A 13,265-nucleotide genomic window follows, 5' to 3' on the forward strand; every position below is an offset into this window, starting at 1 on the left:
ACCAAGACTTCGCTTTTTTTTTCCCTAACACCTACTCAAAGCTTATCAAATACGTCGCAGAACAAACAAAAAGTGTACTCACCTTCTCTGGTGAGAAAATCCCTGGTAAACTCCACATGGCATTAGGGTAAGCAGCTCGAGAAGCTGGAGTCATCTTCAAGGATTTTCTAAGATTCAAGTGGGTCACCAAGAAGCACACAAAAAGACCTGTTTGAAACTTAGAGGAGTAATTTGTGAGTGCTGATCATGTAGTCTTCCATTAGAACCAAAGCTCTTAAATGGCTCATTCAAAGATTCTTCGGTAATGTTGTTTACATCTGTTCTTGCTAAAGCAAATCTTGCTTTTTGGGTATATAGGGAGATTTATATTTGTTATTCTCTTTTGAATGATGCAATTTATGTAGTTGGTTTTATGTCTACTTCCCCAGTTAAAACAGTTACTTTGGTACAAGCTTAGTATTTCTCAAGGGATTCCCAAGAAACCATACATTTACAGTTATTAATCTTGGATAAAGAATATCATACATCATCAGTGTTGATCACTCACATAATTTCATACCTGTGTGTACAGAAAGGGTATAAGTAAAGTATATTTCAGTGAGGCTAGAGAGAGAGCACATATGTCAACTCACTGGCTAGCAAATACACATACAGGTGGGAGATTTCTCAGTTTCTTCTAGTAGTGAATATTCATTGAAGGGGAAATCTGATAATTCAACTTCTTGGCTTAATTTGGATTATCTGCTTCTTTATTATCACACTTACAGAAGCTTTTCATGTAATATAATTTTTTTGAATTACAGATAATTGCAAGTTTCAGGAGTTGAGTATGAATATCTGTAACACATTCAATGTTCTCTATACAATAGGAAAAATATTCTGGCCTCCAAACAGTACCTTCTATGAGAAATATATCAACAGCTAAGATAGTTATGGTTTTAAAGCTTTCTCATTTTATAATTACCAAATAAGTGGATGCAGCTCCACTACATCATATCACCTATTCATTGGGCAAACATGGCAGTGACTAATTCCATGTAAATTACAAAAGTAATAATAAAGAAGTGCTCTGTAGTGGAAGAAAACTAGTTTTTCCTTTTCTTCACATCAGATTTCTGAAATACAACACACAAGTATATTTACGTGATCAAAACCTACCTATCTATATTGTAAAAGTCATTTCTCAGACTTTTAAAGCCAAGACAATGACTAGGTTTCTCCGTGTAATTTGATTTGCATACATCTACACAGCACATTCAGCTAATATAATCCCTTCCAAAAAACTCAGTCCAGAAACCCATCATCAAATCTCTTCTTCCAACTTATGACAAGTTTTCAAAGTTTTTCAGCTAAGTGAAAGTTAGCTAAACCTTGGTTGCCTTGGTGATTACCATTCAAAAAAATATTTCAGCCATAATGTATAACATTAGTATATAACGTACAAACTACAATTTGAGGAATTACAGATATCCAGATTCACCCTACATTTGTTTCAGAAAACACTGCACAAAACAATTCTTTTGCCTGATGACTGACTAATATTCATGACCAGCAACATTTCTGACCATGAGATTTTAAAAATTTGCTTAAAAGGTACATTATATACAGTAAAAAAACTTGCTAATATAAAAACAACATGGGTAGCATTCACTGGTAAAAAAAATCTTGGAGAGCAGAATCATATTGATAAAATCTAACCTCATAAAAGTTGACAAAAATACATTTGAAAAAGTACAAAATATGATTCAATCTGACTGCATCACATTTACCTGATATTAACGAAAGAAGCCCTGGCCCGCTCACCCATGTGCAAAAAATATCAGTCTTTGTTACAAAGACTGATATTTTTTGCACATTGCAAAAAATATCAGTCTGTAAGATGCACAGGAAAGAACGACTAGACTGTTTGACTGATACCAACAATGTAATGAAAAACAATTCAAGGTAATGATACACTTTGATATTTGGTGAATTTCAAAATATTGTGAAATGTAACTTGTATTTACACATAGGGCCTTATAGAGATACCTGGGAAATAGCACTATCATCCCCCCAAAAAATCAAAGATGTGCTTTTAATGCAATCTTCATGTCCTGCACATAGTCATGTCCTGCCACTATGTGCTCCCCCACAACTCATAGAATAGCTTCAAATATACAGCATGGTTATTCTCATCACTTTGAGTAATTAAATGCTATGGATAATGTATTTACCCATTACATAAATGAAGGGATATGAAACACATCAAACATCTGTCAGCCCTCATGATTCTGGGAAGAGTTATCATACAGTGGTCTCAAAACCAGACAAAGCAGGATGTGCTTCTGTAGCTCACCACAACTTGCAGTTTTTCAATTGTTTTTATGAAGATCATGAGGTGCAGTGCAATAATATAAATCAGAGGTATAAGAAGGCCTGGATAGTGAGCATTTCTTGCTATCTATAAAAAAGCAGGCAATGGAGAAGATAGCCTATCCAACTATCTGTCACCCCTGACACCTCCCCTCTACTACAATGCCCTTACTAACTTTCTCTTTGCAACATTTAGTCAATCATCCATCAATTAAAGTAAGAGAAAGTATAGGTTTTAAATAAAAATGTGAGGCATGGGCTATATATAAGGTTGTGCAGAGGAGGGTGGATGTGTTGGAAATTAAATGCCTCAGAACAATAAGTGGTGTCAGGTGATTTAATCGAGTTAGTAATGAAAGGGTAAGAGATGATGTGTGTTAGGAAAAAGAGTGTGATTGAGAGAGCAGAAGAGGGGTTATTGTAATGGTTTGGTCACATGGAGAATGAGTGAGGAAAGATTGACAAAGAGGATATATGTGTCAGAGGTGGAGGGAACGAGAAGAGGGAGACCAAATTGGAGGTGGAAGGATGGAGTGAAAAAGATTTTGAGTGATCATGGCCTGAACATACAGGAGGGTGAAAGGCATACGAGGAATAGAGTGAATTGGAACAATCTGGTATACCAGGGTAGACATGCTGTCAGGGGAATGAACCAGGGCATGTGAAGCATCTGGGGTAAACCATGGAAAGTTTGTGGGGTCTGGATGTGGAAAGGGAGCTGTGGTTTCAGTGCATTACACATGACAGCTAGAGACCTTTGGCCTTTGCTGTCTTTTCCTAGAGCTACTTCGTACGCGTGTGAGGGGAGGGGTGTGCCATTTCATGTGTGGCGGGGTGGCAACAGGAATCGATGAAGGCAGCAAATGTCAATATATTATTATTATTTTTATTATTATTTTATTATACTTTGTCGCTGTCTCCCGCGATAGTGAGGTAGCGCAAGGAAACAGACGAAAGAAATGGCCCAACCCACATACACATGTATATACATCCACGTCCAGACATGCACATATACATACCTATACATCTCAGTGTATACATATGTATACACACACAGACATACACATATATACACATGTACATAATTCATACTGTTTGGCTTTATTCATTCCCGTCGCCACCCCGCTGCACATCAAATGGCAACCCGCTCCCCCCACATGTGCACGAGGTAGCACTAGGAAAAGACAACAAAGGCCACATTCGTTCACACTCAGTCTCTAGCTGTCATGTATAATGCACCGAAACCACAGCTCCCTTTCCACGTCTAGGCCCCACAAAACTTTCCATGGTTAAGCCGAGACGCTTCACATGCCCTGGTTCAATCCATTTACAGCATGTCGACCCCAGTATACCACATCGTTCCAATTCACTCTACTCATTGCCCGCTTTTCACCCACCTGCATGTTCAGGCCCCGATCACTCAATCTTTTTCACTCCATCTTTCCACCTCCAATTTGGTCTCCCACTTCTCCTCATTCCCTCCACCTCTGACACATATATCCTCTTCGTCAATCTTTCCTCGTTCATTCTCTCCATGTGACCAAACCATTTCAAAACACCCTCTTCTGCTCTCTCAACCATACTCTTTTTATTACCACACATCTCTCTTACCCCTTTCATTACTTACTCGATCAAACCACCTCGCACCACATATTGTCCTCAAACGTCTCATTTCCAGCACATTCACCCTGCTCCGAACACCTCTATCTATAGTCCATGCCTCGCAACCATACAACATTGTCGGAACCACTATTCCTTCAAACGTACCCATTTTTGCTTTCCGAGATAACATCCTCGCCTTCCACACATTTTTCAACATTTCCAGAACTTTCAACCCCTCCCCCACCCTATGACTCGCTTCCGCTTCCATGATTCTATCTGCTGTTAAATCCACTTGCAAATATCTAAAACACTTCACTTCCTCCAGTTTTTCTCCATTCAAACTTACCTCCCAGTTGACTTGTCCCTCAACCCTACTGTACCTAATAACCTTGCTCTTATTCACATTTACTCTCAGCTTTCTTCTTTCACACACTTTACCAAACTCAGTCACCAGCTTCTGCAGTTTCTCACCCGAATCAGCCACCAGGGCTGTATCATCACCAAACAACAACTGACTCACTTCCCAAGCTCTCTCATCCACAACAGACTTGCCCCTCTCTTCAAAACTCTTGCATTCACCTCCCTAACAACCCCATCCACAAACAAATTAAACAACCATGGAGACATCACGCACCTCTTCCGCAAACCTACATTCACTGAGAACCAATCACTTTCCTCTCTTCCTATTCATACACACGCCTTACATCCTCAATAAAAACTTTTCACTGCTTCTAACAACTTGCCTCCCACACCATATATTCTTAAAACCTTCCACAGAGCATCTCTATCAACTCTATCATATGCCTTCTCCAGATCCATAAATGCTACATACAAATCCATTTGCTTTTCTAAGTATTTCTCACATACATTCTTCAAAGCAAACACCTGATCCACACATCCTCTACCACTTCTGAAACCACACTGCTCTTCCCCAATCTGATGCTCTGTACATGCCTTCACCCTCTCAATCAATATCCTCCCATATAATTTACCAGGAATACTCAACAAACTTATACCTCTGTAATTTGAGGACTCACTCTTATCCCCTTTGCCTTTGTACAATGGCACTATGCACGCATTCCGCCAATCCTCAGGCACCTCACCATGAGTCATACATACATTAAATAACCTTACCAACCAGTCAACAATACAGTCACCCCCTTTTTTAATAAATTCCACTGCAATACCATCCAAACTCGCTGCCTTGCCGGCTTTCATCTTCCACAAAGCTTTTACTACCTCTTCTCTGTTTACCAAATCATCTCCCTAACCCTCTCACTTTGCACACCACCTCGACCAAAACACCCTATATCTGCCACTCTATCATCAAACACATTCAACAAACCTTCAAAATACTCACTCCATCTCTCTCACATCACCACTACTTGTTATCACCTCCCCATTTGCGCCCTTCACTGAAGTTCCCATTTGCTCCATTGTCTTACGCACTTTATTTACCTCCTCCAGAACATCTTTTTATTCTCCCTAAAATTTAATGATACTCTCTCACCCCAACTCTCATTTGCCCTCTTTCTTCACCTCTTGCACCTTTCTCTTGACCGTCCTGTCTCTTTCTCTTATACATCTCCCACTCAATTTCATTTTTTCCCTGCAAAAATCGTCCAAATGCCTCTCTCTTCTCTTTCACTAATACTCTTACTTCTTCATCCCACCACTCACTACCCTTTCTAATCAACCCACCTCCCACTCTTCTCATGCCACAAGCATCTTTTGCGCAATCCATCACTGATTCCCTAAATACATCCCATTCCTCCCCCACTCCCCTTACTTCCATTGTTCTCACCTTTTTCCATTCTGTACTCAGTCTCTCCTGGTACTTTCTACATATCTCTCCTTTTTTTTTCATCTTGGTTACATCCACACACATTTAGACACCCCAATCTGAGCCTTTGAAGAGGATGAGCATTCCCCGCGTGACTCCTTCTTCTGTTTCCCCTTTTAGAAAGTTAAAATACAAGGAGGGGAGGGTTTCCAGCCCCCCACTCCCGTCCCCTTTAGTCACCGTATACGACACGTGAGGAATGCGTGGGAAGTATATATATATAAGAGCAAGGTTATTATGTACAGTTGGGTTGAGGCTCAAGTCAATTGGGAGGTAAGTTTGAATGGAGAAAAACTGGAGGAAGTAAAGTGTTTTAGATATCTGGGAGTGGATCTGGCAGCGGATGGAACCATGGAAGCGGAAGTGAATCATAGGGTGGGGGAGGGGGCGAAAATCCTGGGAGCCTTGAAGAATGTGTGGAAGTCGAGAACATTATCTCCGAAAGCAAAAGTGGCTTTGTTTGAAGGAATAGTGGTTCCAACAATGTTGTATGGTTGCGAGGTGTGGGCTATGGATAGAGTTGTGCGCAGGAGGGTGGCTGTGCTGGAAATGAGATGTTTGAGGACAATATGTGGTGTGAGGTGGTTTGATCAAGTAAGTAATGTAAGGGTAAGAGAGATGTGTGGAAATAAAAAGAGCATGGTTGAGAGAGCAGAAGAGGGTGTTTTGAAAAGGTTTGGGCACATGGAGAGAGTGAGTGAGGAAAGATTGACCAAGAGGATATATGTGTCGGAAGTGGAGGGAACGAGGAGAAGTGGGAGACCAAATTGGAGGTGGAAATATGGAGTGAAAAAGATTTAGAATGATCAGGGCCTGAACATGCAGGAGGGTGAAAGGTGGGCAAGGAATAGAGTGAATAGGATCAATGTGGTATACCAGGGTTGACGTGCTGTCAGTGGATTGAATCTGGGCATATGAAGTGTCTGGGGTAAACCATGGAAAGTTCTGTGGGGCCTGGATGTGGAAAGGGAGCTGTGGTTTCGGGCATTATTGCATGACAGCTGGAGACTGTGAACGAATGGGGCCTTTGTTGTCTTTTCCTAGCGCTAGCTCGCACACATGAGGGGGGAGGGGGATGTTATTCCATGTGTGGCGAGGTGGTGATGGGAATGAATAAAGGTAGACAGTGTGAATTGTGTGCATGTGTATATATGTATGTGCCTGTGTGTGTATATATATGTGTACATTTAGATGTATGGGTATGTATATTTGCGTGTGTGGATGTGTATGTATATACATGTGAATGGAGGTGGGTGGTGCCATTTCTTTCGTCTGTTTCCTTGCGCTACCTCGCAAACGTGGGAGACAGCGACAAAGCAAAATATATATATATATATATATATATATATATATATATAGGGGATAGGGGAGAAAGAATACTTCCCACGTATTCCCTGCGTGTCGTAGAAGGCGACTAAAAGGGGAGGGAGCGGGGGGCTGGAAATCCTCCCCTCTCACTTTTTTTTTTTTTTTTTTTTTTTTTTTTTTCCAAAAGAGGGAACAGAGAAGGGGCCCAGGTGAGGATATTCCCTCAAGGGCCCAGTCCTCTGTTCTCAACGCTTCCTCGCTAATGCGGGAAATGGCGAATAGTATGAAAGAAAGAAAGATATATATATATATATATATATATATATATATATATATATATATATATATATATATATATATATATATTCTTTCTCCCCCGAGATATACATAAGTATACGTATGTAAGTAGGAGAGATGGCCAGAGAGCGTTATTGGATTACGTGCTAACTGATAGACGCACGAAAGAGAGACTTTTGGATGTTAATGTGCTGAGAGGTGCAACTGGAGGGATGTCTGATTATTATCTTGTGGAGGCGAAGGTGAAGATTTGTGGGGGTTTTCAGAAAAGAACAGAGAATGTTAGGGTGAAGAGAGTGGTTAGAGTAAGTGAGCTTGGGAAGGAGACTTGTGTGAGGAAGTACCAGGAGAGACTGAGTACAGAATGAAAAAAGGTGAGAACAAAGGAGGTAAGGGGAGTGGGGGAGGAATGGGATGTTTTTAGGGAAGCAGTGATGGCTTGCGCAAAAGATGCTTGTGGCATGAGAAGCGTGGGAGGTGGGTTGATTAGAAAAGGTAGTGAGTGGTGGGATGAAGAAGTAAGGTTATTAGTGAAAGAGAAGAGAGAGGCATTTGGACGATTTTTGCAGGGGAAAAATGCAAATGAGTGGGAGAGGTATAAAAGAAAGAGGCAGGAGGTTGAGAGAAAGGTGCAAGAGGTGAAAAAAAGGGCAAATGAGAGTTGGGGTGAGAGAGTATCATTAAATTTCAGGGAGAATAAAAAGATGTTTTGGAAGGAGGTAAATAAAGTGCGTAAGACAAGGGAGCAAACGGGGACTTCAGTGAACGGGGCTAATGGGGAGGTGATAACAAGTAGTGGTGATGTGAGAAGGAGATGGAGTGAGTATTTTGAAGGTTTGTTGAATGTGTTTGATGATAGAGTGGCAGATATAGGGTGTTTTGGTCGAGGTGGTGTGCAAAGTGAGAGGGCTAGGGAAAATGATTTGGTAAATAGAGAAGAGGCAGTAAAAGCTTTACGGAATATGAAAGCCAGCTAGGCAGCAGGTTTGGATGGTATTGCAGTGGAATTTATTAAAAAAGGGGGTGACTGTATTGTTGACTGGTTGGTAAGGTTATTTAATGTATGTATGACTCATGGTGAGGTGCCTGAGGATAGGCGGAATGCTTGCATAGTGCCATTGTACAAAGGCAAGGGGGATAAGAGTGAGTGCTCAAATTACAGAGGTATAAGTTTGTTGAGTATTCCTGGTAAATTATATGGGAGGGTATTGATTGAGAGGGTGAAGGTATGTACAGAGCATCAGATTGGGGAAGAGCAGTGTGGTTTCAGAAGTGGTAGAGGATGTGTGGATCAGGTGTTTGCTTTGAAGAATGTATGTGAGAAATACTTAAACTAATGGATTTGTATGTAGCATTTATGGATCTGGAGAAGGCATATGATAGAGTTGATAGAGATGCTCTGTGGAAGGTATTAAGAATATATGGTGTGGGAGGAAAGTTGTTAGAAGCAGTGAAAAGTTTTTATCGAGGATGTAAGGCATGTGTACGTGTAGGAAGAGAGGAAAGTGATTGGTTCTCAGTGAATGTAGGTTTGCGGCAGGGGTGTGTTATGTCCCCATGGTTGTTCAATTTGTTTATGGATGGGGTTGTTAGGGAGGTGAATGCAAGAGTTTTGGAAAGAGGGGCAAGTATGAAGTCAGTTGGGGATGAGAGAGCTTGGGAAGTGAGTCAGTTGTTGTTTGCTGATGATACAGCGCTGGTGGCTGATTCATGTGAGAAACTGCAGAAGCTGGTGACTGAGTTTGGTAAAGTTTGTGAAAGAAGAAAGTTCAGAGTAAATGTGAATAAGAGCAAGGTAATTAGGTACAGTAGGGTTGAGGGTCAAGTCAATTGGGAGGTAAGTTTGAATGGAGAAAAACTGGAGGAAGTAAAGTGTTTTAGATATCTGGAAGTGGATCTGGCAGCGGATGGAACCATGGAAGCGGAAGTGGATCATAGGGTGGGTGAGGGGGCGAAAATCCTGGGAGCCTTGAAGAATGTGTGGAAGTCGAGAACATTATCTCGGAAAGCAAAAATGGGTATGTTTGAAGGAATAGTGGTTCCAACAATGTTGTATGGTTGCGAGGTGTGGGCTATGGATAGAGTTGTGCGCAGGAGGATGGATGTGCTGGAAATGAGATGTTTGAGGACAATGTGTGATGTGAGGTGGTTTGATCGAGTAAGTAACGGAAGGGTAAGAGAGGTGTGTGGAAATAAAAAGAGCGTGGTTGAGAGAGCAGAAGAGGGTGTTTTGAAATGGTTTGGGCACATGGAGAGAATGAGTGAGGAAAGATTGACCAAGAGGATATATGTGTCGGAGGTGGAGGGAACGAGGAGAAGTGGGAGACCAAATTGGAGGTGGAAAGATTGAGTGAAAAAGATTTTGTGTGATTTGTGGGCCATTTCTTTCGTCTCTTTCCTTGCGCTACCTCGCAAACGTGGGAGACAGCGACAAAGCAAAAAAAGCGGAAGTGGATCATAGGGTGGGGGAGGGGGCGAAAATTTTGGGAGCCTTGAAAAATGTGTGGAAGTCGAGAACATTATCTCGGAAAGCAAAAATGGGTATGTTTGAAGGAATAGTGGTTCCAACAATGCTGTATGGTTGCGAGGCGTGGGCTATGGATAGAGTTGTGCGCAGGAGGATGGATGTGCTGGAAATGAGATGTTTGAGGACAATGTGTGGTGTGAGGTGGTTTGATCGAGTAAGTAACGTAAGGGTAAGAGAGATGTGTGGAAATAAAAAGAGCGTGGTTGAGAGAGCAGAAGAGGGTGTTTTGAAATGGTTTGGGCACATGGAGAGAATGAGTGAGGAAAGATTGACCAAGAGGATATATGTGTCGGAGGTGGAGGGAACGAGGAGAAGAGGGAGACCAAATTGGAGGTGGAAAGATGGAGTGAAAAAGATTTTGTGTGATCGGGGCCTGAACATGCAGGAGGGTAAAAGGAGGGCAAGGAATAGAGTGAATTGGAGCGATGTGGTATACAGGGGTTGACGTGCTGTCAGTGGATTGAATCAAGGCATGTGAAGCGTCTGGGGTAAACCATGGAAAGCTGTGTAGGTATGTATATTTGCGTGTGTGGATGTGTGTATGTACATGTGTATGGGGGGGGGGGGGTTGGGCCATTTCTTTCGTCTGTTTCCTTCCGCTACCTCGCAAACGCCTTTGTACAATGGCACTATGCACGCATTCCGCCAATCCTCAGGCACCTCACCATGAGTCATACATACATTAAATAACCTTACCAACCAGTCCACAATACAGTCACCCCCTTTTTTAATAAATTCCACTGCAATACCATCCAAACCTGCTGCCTTGCCGGCTTTCATCTTCCGCAAAGCTTTCACTACCTCTTCTCTGTTTACCAAATCATTTACCCTGTATACCACATGACTCCAATTCACTCTATTTCTTGCCCTCCTTTCACCCTCCTGCATGTTCAGGCCCCGATCACACAAAATCTTTTTCACTCCATCTTTCCACCTCCAATTTGGTCTCCCTCTTCTCCTCGTTCCCTCCACCTCCGACACATATATCCTCTTGGTCAATCTCTCCTCACTCATTCTCTCCATGTGCCCAAACCATTTCAAAACACCCTCTTCTGCTCTCTCAACCACGCTCTTTTTATTTCCACACATCTCTCTTACCCTTACGTTACTTACTCGATCAAACCACCTCACACCACACATTGTCCTCAAACATCTCATTTCCAGCACATCCATCCTCCTGCGCACATCTCTATCCATAGCCCACGCCTCGCAACCATACAACATTGTTGGAACCACTATTCCCTCAAACATACCCATTTTTGCTTTCCGAGATAATGTTCTCGACTTCCACACATTTTTCAAGGCTCCCAAAATTTATATATATATATATATATATATATATATATATATATATATATATATATATATATATATCCCCTATCCCTGGGGATAGGGGATTAAGAATACTTCCCACGTATTCCCTGCGTGTCGTAGAAGGCGACTAAAAGGGGTGGGAGCGGGGGGCTGGAAATCCTCCCCTCTCGTTTTTTTTTTTAATTTTCCAAAAGACGGAACAGAGAAGGGGGCCAGGTGAGGGTATTCCCTCAAAGGCCCAGTCCTCTGTTCTTAATGCTACCTCGCTAACGCGGGAAATGGCGAATAGTTTAAAAGAAAGAAAATATATATATATATATATATATATATATATATATATATATATATATATATATATATATATATATATATATATATATATATAAATACTCTCGATAAATATGGGTAAAACTGAAAGTTGATGGAGAGAGATAGGTGATTATTGGTGCATATGCACCTGGGCATGAGAAGAAAGATCATGAGAGGCAAGTGTTTTGGGAGCAGCTGAATGAGTGTGTTAGTGGTTTTGATGCACGAGACCGGGTTATAGTGATGGGTGATTTGAATGCAAAGGTGAGTAATGTGGCAGTTGAGGGAATAATTGGTATACATGGGGTGTTCAGTGTTGTAAATGGAAATGGTGAAGAGCTTGTAGATTTATGTGCTGAAAAAGGACTGATGATTGGGAATACCTGGTTTAAAAAGCGAGATATACATAAGTATACTTATGTAAGTAGGAGAGATGGCCAGAGAGCGTTATTGGATTACGTGTTAATTGACAGGCGCGCGAAAGAGAGACTTTTGGATGTTAATGTGCTGAGAGGTGCAACTGGAGGGATGTCTGATCATTATCTTGTGGAGGCTAAGGTGAAGATTTGTATGGGTTTTCAGAAAAGAAGAGTGAATGTTGGGGTGAAGAGGGTGGTGAGAGTAAGTGAGCTTGGGAAGGAGACTTGTGTGAGGAAGTACCAGGAGAGACTGAGTACAGAATGGAAAAAGGTGAGAACAATGGAAGTAAGGGGAGTGGGGGAGGAATGGGATGTATTTAGGGAATCAGTGATGGATTGCGCAAAAGATGCTTGTGGCATGAGAAGAGTGGGAGGTGGGTTGATTAGAAAGGGTAGTGAGTGGTGGGATGAAGAAGTAAGAGTATTAGTGAAAGAGAAGAGAGAGGCATTTGGACGATTTTTGCAGGAAAAAAATGCAATTGAGTGTGAGATGTATAAAAGAAAGAGACAGGAGGTCAAGAGAAAGGTGCAAGAGGTGAAAAAAAGGGCAAATGAGAGTTGGGGTGAGAGAGTATCATTAAATTTTAGGGAGAATAAAAAGATGTTCTCGAAGGAGGTAAATAAAGTGCGTAAGACAAGGGAGCAAATGGGAACTTCAGTGAAGGGCGCAAATGGGGAGGTGATAACAAGTAGTGGTGATGTGAGAAGGAGATGGAGTGAGTATTTTGAAGGTTTGTTGAATGTGTTTGATGATAGAGTGGCAGATATAGGGTGTTTTGGTCGAGGTGGTGTGCAAAGTGAGAGGGTTAGGGAAAATGATTTGGTAAACAGAGAAGAGGTAGTGAAAGCTTTGCGGAAGATGATAGCCGGCAAGGCAGCAGGTTTGGATGGTATTGCAGTGGAATTTATTAAAAAAGGAGGTGACTGTATTGTTGACTGGTTGGTAAGGTTATTTAATGTATGTATGACTCATGGTGAGGTGCCTGAGGATTAGCGGAATGCGTGCATAGTGCCATTGTACAAAGGCAAAGGGGATAAGAGTGAGTGCTCAAATTACAGAGGTATAAGTTTGTTGAGTATTCCTGGTAAATTATATGGGAGGATATTGATTGAGAGGGTGAAGGCATGTACAGAGCATCAGATTGGGGAAGAGCAGTGTGGTTTCAGAAGTGGTAGAGGATGTGTGGATCCGGTGTTTGCTTTGATGAATGTATGTGAGAAATACTTAGAAAAGCAAATGGATTTTTATGTAGCATTTATGGATCTGGAGAAGGCATATGATAGAGTTGATAGA

General features: G+C 41.6%; 1 protein-coding gene across 1 annotated transcript in view; it reads right to left on the minus strand.

Moving 5' to 3' along the window:
• Window positions 1-727: 727 nt before the first annotated feature.
• The window catches only part of LOC139753348 (endoplasmic reticulum-Golgi intermediate compartment protein 3), an 83,255-nt gene continuing 70,717 nt past the window's right edge, over window positions 728-13,265 (minus strand). The window contains exon 12 of the mRNA XM_071669705.1: window positions 728-1,115. The gene's annotated coding sequence lies outside the window, so the exon portion shown is untranslated. The remainder of the gene's footprint in view (window positions 1,116-13,265) is intronic.

This window comes from Panulirus ornatus, chromosome 14 (assembly GCF_036320965.1).
Source record: "Panulirus ornatus isolate Po-2019 chromosome 14, ASM3632096v1, whole genome shotgun sequence".
In the NCBI taxonomy this organism is placed as follows: domain Eukaryota; kingdom Metazoa; phylum Arthropoda; class Malacostraca; order Decapoda; family Palinuridae; genus Panulirus; species Panulirus ornatus.